The following is a 22667-nucleotide window of genomic DNA, read 5'->3' as shown; positions in this document are numbered from 1 at the left end:
CTCGCTCCCTTGTATGCAGCGATCTGACGCCCACGACTCTATGGAAGAATCTCCGTAGCTTGGGGGTCGGAAAGGCAAAATCGGAAACTACTTTTCATGTGTCAGCTAACGAATTAAATGAATTCTTCTCTGCACCTCTGAATACCAGCACAGCTGATAATTACCGTCCACAAGAATCCCCAAACAGGATAACTAACAACGATACCTTCCATCTAAAACATGTAACAACAAATACGGCAAGAAAAGCAATAATGAGAATCTCTTCTGATGCAATAGGCAACGACAGTATCGGTATAACCATGATTAAGAATGTTGCCGATATCTTAGTACCTGTCTTAACTGACATATTTAATTTTTCCCTCGTGAACGGAATATATCCCACCGCATGGAAAAAAGCCTAATTCGACCCATCCCTAAGATCGAAAACCCGCAACTGCCTAGTGATTACCGACCAATTAGCATACTGCCTGCTGTTTCCAAAGCACTTGAATATATTGTTCATGACCAAATCACTGAACACTTGCATGAATTCAGCCTATATGACAAATTTCAATCCGGTTTCCGTAAACATCACAGCACAAACACTGCTCTAATTAAAGTAACTGATGACCTGAAATATGCCATCGACAATCGAAAGGCAACAATATTGACGCTACTGGACTTCAGCAAAGCTTTTGACACTGTTAACTTTGACATATTGCTCAGAAAAATGCAACAGCTTAATTTCTCTGATAGTGCAATGAGATGGTTTGAAAGCTACTTAAAAGACAGACAGCAATGTGTTGTCTGCGTAAATGAAAAATCTTCCTGGAAACATGTTTCCTCGGGAGTGCCACAAGGATCAGTCTTAGGACCACTTTTGTTTTCTTTATATGTCAACGATATGTCGTCGGTTCTGTCCTCCTGTAAATATCATTTCTATGCCGACGACCTCCAGCTCTACCTAAGCGTCAGACCTGAAGATGTAAACACTGCAATCTCTCAGATGAATGATGATCTGTCTTCAGTAGTGACGTGGGCGAAAAACCTGGGGCTTAAACTAAATGCAAAAAAGACGCAAGTAATCTTAATAGCCCATCAGAAATTAATAAGTTCAGATTTCCGCGAACGGCTACCTCCTATTCTGCTCGACGGTACTCCAATACCATATCAGAAAACAGTAAAGAACTTGGGTGTAACTTTGGATGAGCATCTCAACTGGGCGGAGAATACAGTCGCAGTGTGTCGAAAGACGTCTGCTTGTCTCTATGCTCTCAAAAAGTTTCGGAACATATTTCCACAGGACTTGAAACGCCAGCTCGTGCAAGCACTCGTTCTACCGAACCTCCACTATTGTGATGTGATTCAACAAGGCATGAGTAGTGATAACAAAAGACGGCTAGAGCTAACCATGAATGCCTGTGTGCGTTACACCTGCAACATTCGCCGATATGATCATGTTAGTGCTTCATACTCCGAGCTAGGGTGGCTGCGGCCGGACAAATTGCGTGACTACCACACTCTATGTCTACTCCAACGACTCCTCGTCGCGCAAGCACCCCAGTACCTTGCTTCAGAGATTAAAAACCTGTCATGCCATCATAATCGAAACACGAGGTCACTCTTATTTGGTATCCTAACTGTGCCCACTCACAAAACAAAAACTTTTGCAAACTCCTTCTCAGTTGCCGCTGTCCGCCTCTGGAACAAACTGCCCCTTACCTTGCGCAAAATTCGATCTCCTGCTGCTTTTAAGAAGAAGTTGAAGCATTTCCTACTACCATCCTCACAAAGTTCTCCACAAAATTAATGTACAAGGACAATCCCCTCATCTGTCAAATAGCAAAGCTAGCGTCTCCTACCTTGCTCCTGAGATGCCTTCCTCTTCATCTATCTCTATTAGCCACGCAATCTTCTTTTCCCTTATATTTCCTTAATTATGTTTCATCATGTCTCTATTCTTCTCCTCCCTTCACCATGAGTCTCCCTCATACTCCCTGCTGCCAGCACTCCTATCTAAAATCTGTCTCTTCAATCATGTCTAATTATAACAGTACTTGTGACCTAAGAATATAAACTCTATATGTATGTATTTTTCCAGGTGTAACTTTCAAATTGTTTATTTCACTTTTTGTACTAGATGTAGTTTAACATGCCTACTAAAACATATGAATGTAAAATAAGTAGAATGCCTGGTTAGATGTAAGAGAGGGCCTGATGGCCCTAATCTTGCCAGGTTAAATAAATAAATAAATAAAAAAAAAAAAAAAATTTGCCCGCAAAAGGCAAAGGTCCCGAGTTCGAGTCTCGGTCTGGCACACAATTTTAATCTGCCAGGAAGTTTCATTATGACCACCTGCTAAATAGCTTCTTTGTTCGTCTTTGCCGGCCGAAGTAGCCGTGCGGTTGTAGGCGCTACAGTCTGGAGCCGAGCGACCGGTACGGTCGCAGGTTCGAATCCTGCCTCGGGTATGGATGTGTGTGATGTCCTTAGGTTAGTTAGGTTTAATTAGTTCTAAGTTCTAGGCGACTGATGACCTCAGAAGTTAAGTCGCACAGTGCTTAGAGCCATTTTTTGTTCGTCTTTGGAACGAAATACATCACTGATTCTGCGTAACACGGATCGGACACTGTTGGTAGGTTTGTGGAGATATATGTCATTAGACGTCTACGTACAGGTCATGCAATCCGCGTAAATAACGGGTACGCGGTGATCGCGCCCAACAGCGACCCAGACGAGTTCCATACGAATTACATCAGGAGAATTTGGTCACCGAGACATCTACGTGAGTTCACTACAATGCTTCACAAACCACTGTAGCACGGTTCTGCCTCCCAGACACAGACAATTACACTGCTGAAAGACAACGCATGAGGTGATGCAGGTAGTTTGCAGTTATCAGCGTGTCTTCCATTACTACCACAGGTCCCACGCAAGCACAGGAAAACGTCTCCGATGGCATAATACTGCTCCAACAGCCCGTGTCCGTGGTGCGCTGCACATTTCAACCGTCCGTGGTGCGCTGCACATTTCAAACCACCGTTCACGTCGATGACGGTGTTTGTGGAGGCGACTGTCGACCTAATGAAGCAAAAATGTGATTCATCCGAAGAGCTGACAGGTTTCCATTGATCGACGGTGGAATCCCATGGTCCCGTGCCCACTGCAATCGTACTTGACTATGTCGTTGGGTCAGCACGTAAACACGTAAGGGTAGTTTGCTGCGGAGCTCCATTTTCAACAATGTACGACGAACTAAGTGCACCGAAACACGTGTGCGAGCACCAGCATTTGCTCCTTCGGCAGAGATGACGCAGACCACCATCCCTCCTACTTTACAGAGCATACAAGCCCCCGAACCCCAAGTTCTGTGAAGAGTCGTGGACGTCCAAACATTTATACCGCCTAGTGGTAGTTTCACTTTCCTTATACCTCTTTTCGTAGATGGTCACGGCAGTGGCATGTGAACATTCGAACAGCTTCGCTGTTTTCTAGATACTCGTCCACAGGCTCTGCGTAATAATAAACTGCCCTTTGTCAACAAAAGTCGCTTATCTCAATGGATTTCCCCATTTCCAGCCCGTATCTTCCCTAGGGTGATCCCCATCTGTGTCTGCTCCGCTTACATACTTTCGTAACCTCGTCACGTGACCGCGACGCTACCAAGCGGCATCCAACGTCGCTGTGGGCAATAGTCTTAATACAGTGTGTTTATAAATGAATATCGGGGTTGTAACGCTTAGTTATAAATGGTATGTCAAATGAAAGAGCGACTCGAACAGTTTTACCAAGAACCTTGTAAATGTTCACTGGCATAGCGAAGTACGCGATTGATTGAATTTCACTGTACCCAAGAGCTGGATAGGCCGCAAGGGGCCCAATGACAAGGCTTGCTTTGCATGGCCTCCACGTTCACCCGACCTAACGCCATGCGATTTTTTTCTTTTGGGGCTTCATGAAGGATCGTGTGTACGTGCCTCCGCTACCAACAGACTTCCCCGAATTAAGAAACCGGATTGAAGCACCTGTTGCTACAATCACCGAAGACACACTTATCAACGTTTGGGAAGAACTCGGCTATAGACTTGATGTGTGCCGTGTGACAAATGGTGCTCACATTCAACATTTATAAGGTTCTTGGTAAAACTGTTAGAGTTGCTCTTTCAGTTGACACATCATTTATAACTGTGAGTTTAAAATTATAAATATTATAAAGCGTTAAAACCCTGATATACATTTATAAACACCCTGTATTTTGACTTATCAGTATAAGTTCGAAGCGTTTTTCCATAAAATTAATAAACACAACTGATACACTTAAAAGAGACTTTAGTGGTCAGTAATATATTCTCCTTCACATGTAGCGGTCTGATAACGCTGGGGTAACTTCTCGATTCCGCGCCTGCAGAAGTCACGTGGTTTCGAGGCGAAGCCATATTCGGAGCGCATTTTTATTCGGAAAAGAAGTTCCTTGAACGTTGTTCGATGGAGATCGAAAAAGGTGAATATCTGTGGGTGCAAGATCAGGTAAGATGGGTGCGGAATGACTTTACAACCCAAGTCCTGTAGTGTTTTTTGTCAGTGTAGCAGAATGCGGGCAGGCGTTATCGTGGAGTAGCATTACTTCACGCAACCTTTCTGGTCTTTGTTTTTGGATTCCGGCTATAAGACGTCTTCGGACAATAAATGACATCAGCGATGGTTACACCTCAGGAAAGCAATTCGTAGTACACTACACGGTCGTTGTTCCACAAGACGCATATTTTGTGGATGCGCGCAGATCTTTGTATAGGGAGTTGCTGCTTCGTTTGGGCTTAACCATTCCTTTCTTTTCTTTGTTAGACACCATTCCTCGTCACCAGTAACGATACAGAATAAGAATGGTTGGAGTTGGTCACGAGCCAATTGATGAGTAAGCAGAGATGCACGCTGCTTTTGGCTTAGAGTATGCAGTACCCATAAAACCAATTTTTGAACCTTTCCAATCGCATGCAAATGTCGCACGATGGTGGAACGATCACAGTTCATCACATCTGACATTTCTCCAGTACGCTGACGTGGATAATTGTGGATTAATGCGTTTAAACGATCTTAATCAAACTCCGACGGTTTTCCTGAATGTGGAGAGTCACTTATATCAAAAACTTCTTCCTTGAAACGAGAAAACCGTTTTCTTGCCGTGCTCTATCCACTGGCACTAATATGTCTGACTGCCTCGGCTGCTGTCACCTCTCTGTTGAACTCAGACAGAAGAATATCTCGGAAATGTTTCGATTTCTCCATCTGGCACTCCATTTTCTAGCGTCCACACTCCACACGTTATTGACAAAATTAAAATATGTACATTCAAATAGAAACAGTGAACTACAAATAAAAAAAGATAATCGATAAATAAACCCATAGCAACCGGAATACCAACATGCAAAACGAAAACATTACGAAGTTACGCACCAACCTAATAGATAGACAAATATACTAGGACTATTTGTGTAATTAATTTATCACCGCTACGCTGGATCACCAGTAAAAGATATAAAGAAGATCTAGCTAACATCGGTGTGTTTCGTCACGGGTTCGTTTGGTGACCGGGAGAGCGTAAAGGAGCTCTTCATCGGATTCCTGTGGCTGACGATTCGAGAGAGGCGCTGTACGTCACGGAGTCGTTTGCTGTTGAAATTCCGTGAGCGCACGTTCCAAGAATTGTCAGGCAACATATTATTTCCTCCGACGTACGTATCGCGAAATGACTACGACGAGAAAGAAAATTCAGGAGTTTATACAGATGCTTACAGACATTCCTTCTAATCCGGCAGCATTCCCGAATGGGACGCGAAAGAGGAGGATGATATAGTTATGAGAAGTACGCTCCGCCACTCACGCTGAGATGATTTTCATGATATAAACTTAGATGAGTGATTGTATATGACGACTAGTTTGTAGTGCCTCCTTCTGTACGCTCAGTTACACTTAACGACTGCGCGAGAAGCTGGTCAAACATATTAAAAATGGATCGAAATAAATTCGCTGAACGCGAAAAGCGACCCAAACTTAATATGGGGTAGGGATGTAGCCAATGTGACACATGGAAGTTAGGGTCGGTACGGGAGACGTGCACGGATAGCCTAATGGTAAGGCGACCGCTCGTGATAAGCGAGAAATCCGGGATCGAGCCTCGGTCCGGCACAAATATTCACTGCCACCAACAACGAGAACTTCAGTACCTAACGCAGCTGACGTCAAGTCATTCGCATTCAGCGAATTTATTTCGATCTAATTTCGAACGGCTGTCAATCATCATCAACGTAAATATTAAAAATTCATTTCTCTGTATATTAAATAAATAACACAATAAATAATAATAATAAAACAATAATAATAATAACACTGTAAAAATGACAGTATAAACAAAGTGATCGATTCCGAAAAATCGCAGTAGTATCTAAAATCGTATTCCACAGTCCTCTATTAGAGTATAATTGGTAACACAAAATGTTAATAGTAGTGATTATGTTTTTTTTCGCCGTTGGTATGAATTTGCGAAGTTACGTAAGTATCAGAAGTAAAGGGGCACGTAATTCTCAAGGGCTATTTGCGCTAGTAGTAGCCTACGCACTACCACGTTTGAGGCTGATCGCATTGTAGGATAAAATTTGTTTCGAAATTGGACGGAATAGGGTCCGTTATAATGTGTCATTTTTTATCTATATTTTTCAATGGCGAGACGGAATTATGAAATAGTGCAAGCTTCATTGTCATTATTTTATCCAAGAAGGTTTCAGAACCCCACGGCTGTTTCCGTAAAAATTACTGAAAAAAAAACTGCAACTAGCCACACTTTCCGATGAACGCTTTATTTCACCTTGTTTTCGGGCCCACCCACCGTCAGATGCATTGAGGATCTTTGTACAAATTTTATATTATTAATATAACAGAATATTCATGATTTTCTTGTTTAAGGAAACTTTTACAGTATACGCAACGTCTTCACACTTCACTTACTTGAGGAAAGGTTATTCTGTATGCATTGCAGCATTAGTGTATGCATCACTGATATGGGATACGCTGAATATCAACTTGGATAAAACACAAGACGGCAGACATCTGCTTGCACCTGACAACACGCCAGCTAGTGATTTGGTTCTACCAAAGAACAAGAGGGTGCAATAATGGCATACTTCTACAGCTATGTTGTGTATTACTGAAAATATTCACTTTCGTCAAGTTACATCGGGATGGACGCTAAACATTTACCTGCAGTGTAAAGTGAAAACTTGTTGGTACACAAAAAAAAAATTCATATAAAAAGGTTGCCCTTCACATTGTCACGATATTTAAAGGCTGAATGTATCACCACTTACGCTAACACGGGAACTCGCGCCATCCAGCGCTCAGAACCGCACGAAAGACAGTGGGATGGGCCATTAGCGCGGAAAACGGCGCCTCGTGTGAATGATCACCTATTCAAAGGCGAGGAGAGGTGGTCTGGTAACACGAAGAAAAAAAATATCGGCATTTATAACCAATAACAAACATTTCAGCGTCATGACTTATTGCTGTATTCCTCACCTGAGTCGCAGATAGAACAAAAAGACTGTAGAAAGGCCAACAAGGCCTTTGTCGAAAACTGACAAAACACACACACACTTAAACGCGAACGCAACTCAACGCACACACGACCACAGTCTCTGGAGACTGAAGCCCGAAATTGTGGTCTGTGGTCATGTAACTTTTCATAATATTGTTACATCCCATCCTGGATTTTCCATCGTTTGATTTCGAATATTCACTTATACAGGCCTACTATAAATGATTCGTTTTCAAAGCTCTATAATTTCCAAAATATTACATGTACAAATATCACTGATGCATGAACAGAACGGTAAACTTACCACTTTGCACGGTACAAATGTTTTCTGGATGCCCTCTGGTCACACGGCCACGTTCAAGCAGAAGTCAAGTTCGTTCCACACCTTACGTGGCAACATTCTGTCAACGATCGTCACAGTAGACCTGACACGTTGTCTGATCTGTCCTATTGTTGTTGGCAGTGGGGGTGCGTAATCACGCTCCTTAATGTAATCCAAACGAAGAAGTAACAAGGCGTTAGGTAAGGCGACCTGGTGGATCAAGGGAACAGCGTCACATCATCTTCACCCCCAACCCAAAACCAACCTTGCAGAACAAGTTCGTCGTCTAGGTAGCGACAAGCATGGATCCATCAGTGACCGGGGTGCCCCATCTTTTTGGAAGACAGGATTCTCAGAATCAGCCGCCAGTTGTGGAAACAACCACAACTGCAATATATCAGAACAACAGAGTTCCAGCAAAAGAAAAACGGCCCATACAACTTCGCCTTTGACACTGCAGAGGAAACGTTAACCTTCGGCGAATTTCTTTCATGCGCTATAATTTCACGAGGAATTTTAGTGCCCCAAACTCTCACATTGTAGCGATTAACCTTTACGGAATGATTGCAGAATGAGATTTTCACTCTGCAGCAAAGTGTGCGCTGATATGAAACTTCCTGGCAGATTAAAACAGTGTGCCGGACCGAGTCTCGAACTCGGGACCTTTGCCTTTCGCGGGCAAGTGCTCTACCAACTGAGCTACCCAAGCACGACTCACGCCCCGTCTCCACAGCTTTATTTCTGCCAGTACCTCGTCTCCTACCTACCAAACTTTGCAGAAGCTCTCCTGCGAACCTTTCCGGTTAAATGGAAGGTTACGTTGTCGCTGAATATCAGCTTGGAGGCGAAATGTTCATTCTCAAGTGTTTCCTGCATTGTGACGCAAAACTGAAGGCGCTGGTCATAGTAATTGATGAACGAGTTACATACGGTACGATTTGAAACGTAACCGCCGTCGTAGCCACCGTTGCCGTTTGCCCCGGTATTCCAAGTTCTTGGCTTATACGCACCGTTGATTTTTTTTTTTTTTTTTTGTTACGAAACTTCCCCTCCTCAATCTTTTTCATGTTGCATCTGGTCGTCCGGTACCTTCCTCTTTATAGAGATAACCATTGTCTCTAAATTGTCGATAACAATGGGCAGTTCTCTGTTAACATGACGGTTCTTTCCCGTAATTCCTTCTGAATGCAAGTTGCACTGTTGCGACGGATACACATGTCGCACATTCCAACACACACAAACTATTTTGTTGCTTTGTCACCATTTTCTCAAGGCACTGTACTCGGTAATTCCAAATGGTGGGCGCGTTGTAAACTCTGAGTTTACGATTCTATTCACGTATCAGTCATATCCGTACATTTATTATTTAGGAAAATATAGAACCCTCAAAACGAATGAATCGTTTCATGGTAGCCATGTACTGAAAGGCGAAAATAACGTGGAATTTTATACGAAGTCCTCGCTGCTGTCTCACGATCAGCTCATGCCTCAGAACAGTTACGGTGAAAAAAATCATACAGAGAAAAGTGTGGTTAGCTCCAGTATTTTTAAGTGTAATTTAGCTTCTCACACTGGAGAAAAAAAAATTCGCAACATCAAGCAGCAGTTGTGCGACATAAGTGAATGTTGGCAGGCGCGTTTCTACATCTGAAAGACGTCTATTCAAATTTCGTGCCAGTCGCGCCACTACGAGGATGAAAATCAGGTTTGCTTTAAATACACGCTGAAACTGTCGTGAGCGTTAGTTACCTTTGAGGTTGGACGTGGTGATTTGATAGTAGTCAAGAATGCCTAGGGGAGACGTAAGGCAAGTGGGCTTCAAAAATTCGATTTTTAGATTTTGGCATATTTGAAAAGCCTGGTCTTTCCTGCGTGAAACAGTTTTTGTTTTATATAAATACGACAATTTTTTCGTGAGATATGATGGTTTTCCTGATGCTCTGTGCAATTTGGCATTTAAATGCCACGTCTTTCTTTTTGCGCCATGCCGAAATAATGCACGGCATTCTTTTACTCCTTGTATATATAGCGTCCCCAGTGAGGTAATAAGAAAACACTTAAAAAACAGTATTTATAAAGAAGAGACTTTAAAACTTGAATGATACAGATTTTTTTAATAATGTACCGGTAAAATAATAATTTCTCTGTGTAAGTTTCGAGTGCAAAGAAATATAACAAAATGATCTAAAGAGACGACAAGATACGCTCTTTTGTTAATTTTTTAGTCGTCTTCACTACTTCTCTTGTCTCGGTTGTGGGTAGACGGACATCTTGCGAGTGCTGGCAAATGTAAGCATATTTGTATGAGTTAAGCAGATAATATATTGATTTAATATTATTGTGCACTTTTAATTTGTAAGAGGTGATCCCGATTTCATGTCCGCCTTCCTTGAATTAACCTGCATTCAAGTAATTTACAGTTCAACAATCGCAGCGGCCGATGCAGCCAACGACGCCATTACGTGGCGATATTAACTTACGAAAAATTAGGGGAAGCGAAAAACTCGCCCGCTATTAACATAATATTAATTTTTCTTCACAGCCTCCCGACGTTGCAGAAAATACGTAGCTTTAAGATACTTATTTTCAGTACCATAGCCGAGAGCCAGAGCCAGGACTCCGATTACAATGCAATGGTTAACGGAGGTAAGAAAAAATACTCTCGCGCGTGTGTGGGCCGCAATTGTAATTAATAACTAAAGATCTTTTGCTTTAAAGTGAACTGACTAGCCGAGGAAATTAATATGAAAAGTTTATTCCAATGTTCAACTTGTATGCTCATGTTTTAAGATTCAGCGAGTCTAACATTCATTAACGTAACAAATAATTTAAGATTAATATTGTTAAAAAGGAGAACTTCACAAAAGCATTTAACCGTAAATTCTCTGCCTCGTGATGACTGGGTGTTGTGTGATGTCCTTAGGTTAGCTAGGTTTAAGTAGTTCTAAGTTCTAGGGGACTGATGACCGTAGATGTGAAGTCCCATAGTGCTCAGAGCCATTTGAACCATTTAACCGTAAATCAAAATTGAATGAAATATCATTTTTATTAAGGCCCACTACGTAAGTCGGCAACAATCAAAAAATAATAATAACAATAATAATATATTAAATTACGACGGCCGACGGACGCGAGATATATTATTTCATGCTTCTACTGTTATATCGCTTCAGTCTTTCCTACCCTGTATCCACTATCGATACACGTTTTTCCGATCGTGTTTGTTATTGTTTTCGAGGGTTAATGATTGTATGTCATTTGGAACGGGTTACCGAAAACTGTATTTGTTCAGCTTACAACCCTCAAATTTGGTGTTTATCAAGCCATTTTATGCTTCAATGATGGTGTTATTAGAAAACTGGATGTTTTGGAATTATTGGGCATACAAGAGGAGACAGAAGGCAATTTTTATCCCTATTCTGCCCAAGCTATTTTGCCCTTTGAATAAGTACACTTTTCAAAAGAACTATAAAAATTGCCTTCTGTCTCCTCTTAAGGCGACAAAGACAGCATTATTAATACCTCACTGAATTTCAAACGAGGTCGTGTAATAGGCCTACGAGAAGGCGGGTGTTATTTCTGCGATACTGCAGGAATGCAGCCACTGTACATGACTGCTGGCAGAGGTGGTCACGGGAATGCACGTTCGCAAGAAGACCGGGCTTCCTACAGCCACAAGGGACTACCGATACGGATGACCATAGTGTTCGGCGTATGGCTCTGGCGCATGGTACTGCGTCTGCAGCAGCAATTTGAGAAATAATTGGCACCACAATGGCACAACGAACTGTTACAAATTGGTTACATCAAGAACAGCTCAGAGCCAGACGCCCTATAGCGTGCGTTCCACTAACCCCAAACCATCGCCATTTGCGACTTCCGTGGTCTCAACCGAGAGCTCATTGGAGGGCAGAGTGGAGGTCTGCTGTGTTTTCTGATAAAAGCTGGTTCTGCCACAGTACCAGCGATGACCGTGGTTTGGTTTATAGAAGGCCAGTTGAGGGCCTGCATCCAACCTTTCTGCGTGCTAAACACGACCTACACCTTGTGTTATGGTCTGGGGTGCGATTTCGTATGACAGTAGGAGCACTCTCGTGGCTATACCATGCACCCTGACTGCAAATGTGAACGTGAACCTGGTGATTTAATCTGTCGTTCTGCCATTCATGAACATCATTCCACGGGGTGTTTTCCAGCAAGATAACGCTCACCCACATAAGGTTGCCTTAGCTTGCTCGATCACCAGATCTGTCTCCAGCACAGCACATACAGGACATCATCGACGACGACACCACCGTCATCCACAAACAGCATTAACCGACCCTGTATTGACCGACCAAGTGCGAAAGGCATGGAACTCCATCCCACAAACTGGTATCCAGCAACTGTACAACACAATGCATGTACGTTAGCATGATTGCATTCAACATTCTGGTGGCTACACTAGTTATTAATGTAGCAACAGTTTACTTTTGCTATGGCTTATCTGGTGCTTACATTATCTTGTGATCTTGCAATGTTAATCACTTAAGTGTGTTACGCAGTCAAATATATTCCCGAAATTTCATCACTCTACATTAAGTACGAGGGTAAGTCAATTATTATCCGCAAAATAGTTATAAAATTTTATTGTAATCAAATAGGAACCTAACAAGAACATCATTTTTCGACATAGTCTCCTTGCGTTTCAACGCACTTGGTCCATCGTTGTACAAGCTTCCTGATGCCCTCATAAAAGAAGGTTCTCGGTTGAGCTGTGAGCCAGGAATGCACCGCTTCTTTCACTGCTTCGTCCGAGGCAAATCGACGGCCCCTTAATGCCTGTTTGAGTGGACCAAAGAAGTGATAGTCAGACGGGGGAAGATCGGGACTATACGTAGGATGATCCACTGCCTCAAATTTGAGTTTCTGGAGCGTTTCAAATGGTTCAAATGGCTCTGAGCACTATGGGACTCAACTGCTGTGGTCATCAGTCCCCTAGAACTTAGAACTACTTAAACCTAACTAACCTAAGGACATCACACACATCCATGCCCGAGGCAGGATTCGAACCTGCGACCGTAGCATGGAGCGTTTCAGCAGTGCGGACAGCAGTATGCGGACGGGCATTTTCGTGCAACAACACAACACATTTTGACAGCAATCTTCGGTGTTTGCTTGGAACTGAAAGCTTTAGCCTGGCAGTAAGCATCTCACTGTAACGTACACTGTTGTTGTGCCCCTTTCCCCATAATGTTCCAGTACTGGACCTCGTGCGTCCCAAAAACCAGTAAGGATCAGTTTTCCTGCGGACGGCTGGGTCTTGAACTTTTTATTGCACGGCGAATTTGGATGTTTCCATTCCATACTCTGCCGTTCGGTCGCGCGGTTCCAGGCTGTAGCGCCTAGAATCGTGGCGCCTAGAATCGCTCGGTCACTTCGGCCAGCTCGTAATGATGGATCCATGTTTCGTCACCTGTAATCATCCTATCTAAGAAGTTGTCCCCTTCGTTACCATAGCGATCCAACGTTTGTTTATGCAACTGTGTGAGTTGTTTTGGGACCAATCTTGCACAATCTTAATGAAACCCAAGTCTGTTGTGGATGATTTCGTAGGCAGAACCGTGACTAATTTGCAGGCGATGTACCACTACGTCAGTAGTTAACCGTCTGAGAGAATCATTTCACGTGAACGCTCAATGGTTTCTTCATTTGTGGCGGTAAACGGTCATCCGGCTCCTTCATCGTGCGCAACACTTGTGCGACCATTTCGGAATTTTTCAATCCATTCGTAGACACTCCGTTGTGACAAAACACTGTTCCCGTATTGCACCGAAAGTCTTCGATGAATTTCGGCCCCAGATACGCCTTCCGACCACAAAAAAACGGATCACTGAACGTTGGGGGTTGGGTTGGCTGTGGGAAGAGACCAAACTGCGAGGTCATCGGTCTCGTCGGATCAGGGAAGGACGGGGAAGAAAGTCGGCCGTGCCCTTTCAGAGGAACCATCCCGGCATTTGCCTGGAGGGATTTAAGGAAATCACGCAAAACCTAAATCAGGATGGCCGGACGCAGGATTGAACCGTCGTCCTCCCGAATGCCAGTCCAGTGTGCTAAACATTACGCCACCTCGCTCGGTCACTGAACGTTAATAATTGCCTTACCCTCGTATTTATTGGTTCAAAAATGGTTCAAATGGCTCTGAGCACTATGGGACTTAACTTCTAAGGTCATCAGTCCCCTAGAACTTAGAACTACTTAAACCTAACTAACCTAAGGACATCACACACATCCATGCCCGAGGCAGGATTCGAACCTGCGACCGTAGCGGTCGCGCAGTTCCAGACTGTAGCGCCTTTAACCGCTTGGCCACCCCGGCCGGCCTATTTATTGGTACTGCGATTTTTTTCCGTCAGTGTAGTTACGTGAATGCTGTGACTGGCTGGTTAGGAGCTCGGCCAACCGCGACAAAGTGGCAGTAGTGCTTACGACGTTGCCAACGGCAGGAGTCGGCGTCATGTCTAAACTTGTCACGCTGTCTCTCTCTCTCTCTCTCTCTCTCTCTCTCTCTCTCTCTCTTTGTTTCTGCCTCCCTCGCTCCTACAGCCGGAGGGGCAGCGAGGAGATAAGGGAGTGACGTCGCGAAAGAGCTCCGGCAGAACTGAAGCAAATGAAGGGAATTGGGTAGGCGACCTCAGAGGGGTCGCGTCCTCGCGCCGCGTCGGCGACAGTTCAGTTATTAGCCGCGCCAGGAAGCCGTCTGGGAATGCCGCTGGCAGGAATACAAAGCCCCCCGTGCACGGCCGGCCCCGCCCTCGGCTGGCGTGGGCAGCAGCAGACGACGCCTGCGCGAGCGTGGCTGCCCTGCCAGAGCTGTCCAAGTCTGTGCGCTCCTCTATGATGGTCAACTAAACCAGCCAGCAATTCTGGACTAGAATGAGATTTTCACTCTGCAGCGGAGTGTGCTCTGATATGAAACTTCCTGGCAGATTGAAACTGTGTGTCGGACCGAGACTCGAACTCGAGACCTTTGCCTTTCGCGGGCAAGTGCTCTACCAACTGAGCTAACCAAGCACGACTCACGCCCCGTCCTCACAGCTTCACTTGTGCCAGTACCTCGTCTCCCACCTTCCAAACTTTACAGAAGCTCTCCTGCGAACCTTGCAGAATTAGCACTCCTGAAAGAAACGATATTGCGGAGACCTGTCTTAGCCACAGCATAGGGGGTGTGGTAGAGCACTTGCCCGCGAAAGGCAAAGGTCCCGAGTTCGAGTCTCGGTCCTTCACACAGTTTTAATCTGCCAGGAAGTTTTAATTCTGGACTAATCCGCAACCCAACAACTACTTCCGAAGCTTCATGGAAGATTAAAACTGTGTGCCGAACCGAGAAAAGTCATCTATTTCTTCTACCTTCCAAACTCTGCAGAGCAAAAATTCATTCTGAGATGAATAATACAGGTTACGGCTAATAAGAGGACTGTACGAACTCCCCCTTGCCGAGGAGCTAAAAGTGCTGGGATAGCGATATGCATATATAGAGTGGTCCATTGATAGTGACCGGGCAAAATATCTCACGAAATAAGCATCAAACGAAAAAACTACAAAGAACGAAACTCGTCTACCTTGAAGGGGGAAACCAGATGGCGCTATGGTTGGCTCGATAGATGGCGCCGCCATAAGTAAAACGGATATCAACGGCGTTTTTTTTAAAAAAGGAACCCGCATTTTTATTACATATTCGTGTAGTACGTAAAGAAACGGTTCAAATGGCTCTGAGCACTATGGTACTCAACTTCTGAGGTCATCGGTCCCCTAGAATTCAGAACTACTTAAACCTAACTAACCTAAGGACACCCTTGCCCGAGGCAGGATTCGAACCTGCGACCGTAGCGGTCGCGCGGTTCCAGACTGTAGCGCCTAGAAACGCTCGGCCACCCCGGCGGGCGTAAAGAAATATGAATGTTTTAGTTGGACCACTTTTTTCGCTTTGTGATAGATGGCGCTGTAATAGTCACAAACGTATAAGTACGTGGTATCACGTAACATTCCGCCAGTGCGGACGGTATTTGCATCGTGATACATTACCCGTGTTAAAATGGACCGTTTACCAATTGCGGAAAAAGCCGATATCGTGTTGACGTATGGCTATTGTGATCAAAATGCCCAACGGGCGTGTGCTATGTATGCTGCTCGGTATCCTGGACGACATCATCCAAGTGTCCTGACCGTTCGCCGTATAGTTACGTTATTTAAGGAAACAGGAAGTGTTCAGCCACATGTGAAACGTCAACCACGACCTGCAACAAATGATGATGCCCAAGTAGGTGTTTTAGCCGCTGTATCGGCTAATCCGCACATCAGTAGCAGACAAATTGCACGAGAATCAGGAATCTGAAAAAACGTCGGTGTTGAGAATGCTACATCAACATCGATTCCACCCGTACCATATCTCTATGCACCAGGAATTGCATGGCGACGACTTTGAACGTCGTGTACAGTTCTGCCACTGGGCAAAAGAGAAATTACAGGATGATGACAGATGTTTTGCACGCGTTCTATTTAGCGACGAAGCGTTATTCACCAACAGCGGTAACGTAAACCGGCATAATATGCACTACTGGGCAACGGAAAATCCACGATGGCTGCAACAATTGGAACATCAGCGACCTTGGCGGGTTAATGTATGGTGCGGTATTATGGGAGGAAGGATAATTTGCCCCAATTTCATCGATGGCAATCTAAATGGTGGGGAAAAAAATGGCTCAAGTGGCTCTGAGCCTTATGGGACTTAACTTCTGAGGTCATCAGTCCCCTAGAACTTAGAACTTCTGAAACCTAACTAACCTAAGGATATCACACATATTCATGCCCGAGGCAGGATTCGAACCTGCGACCGTAAATGGTGCAATGTATGCTGATTTCCTACGCAATGTTCTACCGATGTTACGTCAAGATGTTTCACTGCATGACAGAATGGCGATGTACTTACAACATGATGGACGTCCGGCACATAGCTCGCATGCGGTTGTTGCGGTATTGAATAGCATATTTCATGACAGGTAGATTGGTCGTCGAGGTACCATACCATGGCCCGCACGTTCACCGGATCTGACGTCCCCGGATTTCTTTCTGTGGGGAATGTTGAAGGTTATTTGCTATCGTGATCCACCGACAACATGCTTCAGCGCATTGTCAATGCATGTGCGAACATTACGGAAGGCGAACTACTCGCTGTTGAGACGAATGTCGTTACACTATTGCCAAATACATTGAGGTTGGCGGACATCATTTTGAGCATTTATTGCATTAATGTGGTATTTACAGATAATCACGCTGTAACAGCATGCGTTCTCAGAAATGATACGTTCTCAAAGGTACATGTATCAAATTGGAAAAATCGAAATAAAATGTTCAAACGTACTACGTTCTGTATTTTAATTTAAAAAACCTACCTGTTACCAACTGTTCGTCTAAAATTGTGAGCCATATGTTTGTGACTATTACAGCGCCATCCATCACAAAGCGAAAAAAGTGGTCCAACTAACTTTAAATGGGAACATTTTTAGGTTAGGCTTTACCGTGACTGTTACTGACATCAAATGAAACAAAAAGTTCACTGTTACCAGTCACCGTTTTATTTATTTCCACGACGCGTTTCGATTCATATTTCTTTACGTACTACACGAAAATGTAATAAAAAATGGGGGTTCCTATTTTAAACAAACGCAGTTGATATCCGTTTGGCCTATGGCAGCGCCAGCTAGCAGGCCAACCATAGCGCCATCTGGTTTCCGTCTTCAAGCTAGGCGAGTTTCGTTCTTTGTAGTTTTTTCGTTTGGCGCTTATTTCGTGAGATAGTTGGCACGGTCACGTACATGGACCACCCTGTATACGGTTGGCGGTAATATCGCATACACAACGTATATAAAAGGGCAGCTGTCATTTGCACTCTGGTAATTCACGTGAAAAGGTGTCCGGCTGATTATGGCCGCACGAAGGGAATTGACTCTGAGCACTACGGGACTGAACATCGGAGGTCATCAGTCCCCTAGAACTTAGAACTACGTAAACCCAACTAACCGAAGGACATCACACACATCGATGCCCGAGGCAGGATTCGAACCTGCGACCGTAGCGGTCCCGCGGTTCCAGACCGTAGTGCCTAGAACCGCTCGGCCACCCAGGCCGGCGTTATTTGCCTTGTTTCTATGATCAGTATCATCCTGATTTGCGCAGTACTGCAGAGGTTACAGATTATACTGATACAATAATATTGATAAATTGACTAAACTGATTTATTTAAATGTTTTTGTGTATCTTTTTTTTTATTTCTAGTCTTCTGAAGGAAAAAAAATTGTCTCCCTTCTTCAAATTGAAGGCTAGGAATATAGTAAATTACTGATTAAGTATTGATACTTACTAAAACTGTAGTTAGAATTATGTTAGAATGAACAAAAAAAAATTCTACTGTCAGCGAGATTCGATCCAGAGACCTCGCGCTTATGAAAACTAAGCGAGTACTCACTTGGCTGTTGACTCCGTGAACACTACGGCCCCTGCAAAGCATACAACAGAAGGACTCCTGTAATTTTCAAACCCGATTTTCGCAAAAACGGTTGACAATTGCGTCTTCCTGCTTAGATATGTTATATTCGTGTCGTAGACCCATGTCAGTACGAATCAAATCGGTAAGGGGAAATTCGTACGGTCCTCTTGTAAAGCCGTTTCTCAGCAATATCCTTTCCTCCAAGTCTAGCGAGCTCCTCCCAAGGCTGTGAAAGACCAAGGGAAGTCTACCGGCCGCCGTGTCATCATCTGCCTTGCGGCGTTATGCCAATGCGGTATGGAGGGGTACGTGGTCAGCACACATTTCTTTTGAGCGTTTTCCACACTATCCCGACCGTGAAGCTGCAACTAGTCGGTAAAGGAGCTCCTCAGTTTGACTTTACGAAACTGAGAGCACCCGTACCATTCCCCCCCCCCCCCCCCAAAAAGGCGAAAACTGTTAAAATAATTTACGGGAATGCAGTCGGGTGGCGTCGTCGACAACCGCCGATATTTCGACAAGAGCCCACCCTTTCATGTCTAAGACAAAACTGCAACAAGTAAGCGCTGTGCAATGGAATTTAAAATCACTGTTTGCAGAGAAACTTCAGAAAGGTAAAACAACCAAAAACACACACACACACACACACACACACACACACACACACACACACACACACGCCGTAAAAAATAGCGCTATCACAAACCAAAGACGATAAACGTCAGAAGTTGTTGATACTGAAACTGATAATCATCGGCTGAGGTTGTATTAACTCTGTCCCTCCATTTTTTTGACGAGAGAGAGAGAGAGAGAGAGAGAGAGAGAGAGAGAGAGAGAGAGAGAGAGAGAGAGAGAGAGAGCAGGATTTCATGCAGGATTTAAACAAAAATCACCATCTCTACTTATAAGGTTACTTGCTAATTTAATTTCGACAGCTTCGTTAATAACATTACCCCAATAGCTGGAAGTGCATGCCAGAAGCCCCATGTTGTTACATTCCATAGGATGGCCGGTGCCATGACAATGTTCTGCAGCGGCGGATTTGCTATGCTGTTGTAAGCCGGTGTGATGCTTATGCTCTGTACACCGGTCCTCCACGGTGCAGAAAGTCTGAACAATTTATGAGATGCCATAGCTGCACGGAATACGGTAGACACCCGCATTACGCACAGCAAGATAAACCTTTGCGAAGAATAGAAGCACCCAGATCTTAGATGGTGGTCGAAAAACACATTTCCGCAAAATACGACCAATCTTTTTCGAAATGCACCCTGCATAATGCAGAAGGCCGTAGGCTTTCGTGCCTCCTCGGTATTATCATCACTCACCCAGTGCACGGTTCGGCCGGCCGAAGTGGCCGTGCGGTTAAAGGCGCTGCAGTCTGGAACCGCAAGACCGCTACGGTCGCAGGTTCGAATCCTGCCTCGGGCATGGATGTTTGTGATGTCCTTAGGTTAGTTAGGTTTAACTAGTTCTAAGTTCTAGGGGACTAATGACCTCAGCAGTTGAGTCCCATAGTGCTCAGAGCCATTTTTTTGCACGGTTCGTCGATAGCGCAAAGCACGTCTGATTTGTCTTTCACTGTAACCATTCTGACAAAAGGTGACCTCTAGATGGGCTAACTCAGCTGACAAACTCTAAGGCTCCAAGATGACCATGGGCTCTGTGACCAACGGTACGAAGTACCCCTTCACGTTGGTCTTGAGTGCTGATCATTCGCATATCCACGCACGAAGTACACTTCACGCCAAAGTGACGTCTGTTGCACGCCGCCTGCTATTTTAATGACAAGCACTTGAATTGCGATGCCAGATTGCCACGGGCTTTTCTTAGGCTGCAGACGAGGTGGCGCTCCGCCAGCGGATGGGCGGTGATTCAGTCACACCGAGGGCCGGACGTTGATTCAGAGGCGCCGTACGCAGCGCGCAAGCCAGTTAGGCCGAGTAAAACGCTTACGTGACGCGCGGCGCCGCGCCGCTACGGAGCTGTGACCTCAGATGCGGACCACTCAACCCTTCCTGGAACGACGCAGCCTCCGGAGCGGCTGATTCGTATACTGCCGCTAACCGAGCCTCACGCCTCGCCCAGGCCACCCGGGAAAGCAGAAAGCCTCCGAGCGTCTTCTTTTACGTTTACCTCTACAGTCCGCAAGCCACGCTACGGTTTGTGGGGGTGGAGGTTCCTTTGTCTAAAACTGACAACTGTCACTCCATCCCTTTCATTTCCTATTCCAGTTGCGAATGACTAGCGGGAAGATAGACTGCTGGTAAGCCTCCGTGTGACCTCCAATCTCTCTCATTTTGCTTTCACGGTGTTTTGTCGGGATATACGAGGTATGTCCACAAAGTAAGTTCCGTCTGGTTATACACATCTGGCCATTAAAATTGCTACACCAAGAAGAAATGCCGTTGATAAAGGGGTAGTCATTGTACAAATACATTATACTAGAACTGACATGCGATTACATTTTCACGCAATTTGCGTGCATGGGTCCTGAGAAATCAGTACCCAGAACAACCGCCCCTGGCCGTAATAACCGCCTTGATACGCCTGGGCATTGAGTCAAACAGAGCTTGGATGGCGTGTACAGGTACAGCTGCCCATGCAGCTTCAACACGATACTACAGTTCAACAGGAGTAGTGACTGGCGTAATGTGACGAGCCAGTTGCTCGGCCACCGTTGACCAGACGTTTTCATTGATGAGAGATCTGGAGAATGTGCTGGTCGTGGCAGCAGTCGAACATTTTCTGTATCCAGAAAGATCCGTACAGGACCTGCAACTTGCGGTCGTGCATTATCCTGCTGAAATTTAGTGTTTCGCAGGGATCGAATGAAGGGTACAGCCACGGGTCGTAACACATCTGAAATGTAACGTCCACTGTTCAAAGTGCCATCAATGCGAACGAAAGATGAACGAGACGTGTAACCAATGGCACCCCATACCATCACGCTGGGTGATACGCCAGTATGGCGATGACGAATACACGCTTCCAATGTGCGTTCACCGCGATGTCGCCAAACACGGATGCGACCATAATGATGCTGTAAACAGAACCTGGATTCATCCGAAAAGACGACGTTTTGCCACTCGTGCACCCTGGTTCGTCGTTGAGTACACCATCGCAGGCGCTCATGTCTGTGATGCAGCGTCAAAGGTAACCGCAGCCATAATTTCCGAGCTGATAGTCCATGCTGCTGCAAACGTCGTCGAACTGTTCGTGCAGATGGTTGTTGTCTGGCAAAAGTCCCCATCTGTTGACTCAGGGATCGAGACGTGGCTGCACGATCCGTTACAGCCATGCGGATAAGACGCCTGTCATCTCGACTGCAAGTGATACGTGGCCGTTGGGATCCAGCACGGCGTTCCGTATTACCCTCCTGAACCCACCGATTCCATATTCTGCTAACAATCATTGGATCTCGACCAACGCGAGCAGCAATGTCGCGATACGATAAACCGCAATCGCAGTAGGCTAAAATCACACCTTTATCAAAGTCGGAAACGTGATGGTACGCATTTCTCCTCATTACAGGAGGCATCTCAACAACGTTTCACCAGGCAACGCCGGTCAACTGCTGTTTGTGTATGAGAAATCGGTTGGATACTTTCGTCATGTCAGCACGTTGTTGGTGTCGCCACCGGTGCCAACCTTGTGTATATGCTCTGAAAAGCTAATCATTTGCATAGCATAGCATCTTCGTCCTTTCGTTAAATTTCGCGTCTGTAGCACGTCATCTTCGTGGTGTAGCAATTTTAATGGCCAGTAGTGGAAGTTTAGTTTAGTTATATAAAACAAACATGTACAGAGACAGAAAAAAGTATGTATTATACAAAAATCTACAACTGTTAAACTACTTTTCTACAGAGCCTCCGAAATTTTGTAGGCATTTCTCATAGCGTGGCACAAGTTTTTTTTATGCCTTCTTCATGTATTCAACCATGTGGTAACATGTTCTCTCAGCTCGTCATCATCGTTGAAGTTGGCCACCAAGGACAGGTTTTAGGTGTAAGAAGAGACGAAAGTCGCTAGGACTTGTTGTGCTTAATCTTATCTTCAGAAAATGGTTCAAATGACTCTGAGAACTATGGGACTTAACATCTGCGGTCATCAGTCCCCTAGAACTTAGAAATATTTAAACCTAACTAACCTAAGGACATCACACACAAACATGCCCGAGGCAGGGTTCGAACCTGCGACCATAGTGGTCGCGCGGTTCCAGACTGAAGCCCCTTGAACCGCCCGGCCACTCTGG

The 22667-nt window shown here is 44.8% G+C and overlaps 1 protein-coding gene and 1 non-coding gene across 4 annotated transcripts in view; both read right to left on the bottom strand.

The window, feature by feature from the left end:
- Positions 1-22667, bottom strand: part of LOC124605218 (integrin alpha-PS1) — a 575966-nt gene that overhangs the window by 220481 nt on the left and 332818 nt on the right. The window lies entirely within an intron of this gene.
- Positions 17969-18052, bottom strand: Trnap-ugg. Its single transcript has one exon. It is a non-coding gene; the product is annotated as a tRNA-Pro (tRNA).

The sequence above is a fragment of the Schistocerca americana genome, chromosome 3 (genome assembly GCF_021461395.2).
Source record: "Schistocerca americana isolate TAMUIC-IGC-003095 chromosome 3, iqSchAmer2.1, whole genome shotgun sequence".
NCBI classification, from domain to species: domain Eukaryota; kingdom Metazoa; phylum Arthropoda; class Insecta; order Orthoptera; family Acrididae; genus Schistocerca; species Schistocerca americana.
Note: the sequence above shows the minus strand (reverse complement) of the source record. Positions and strands in the feature narration are given on the sequence as shown.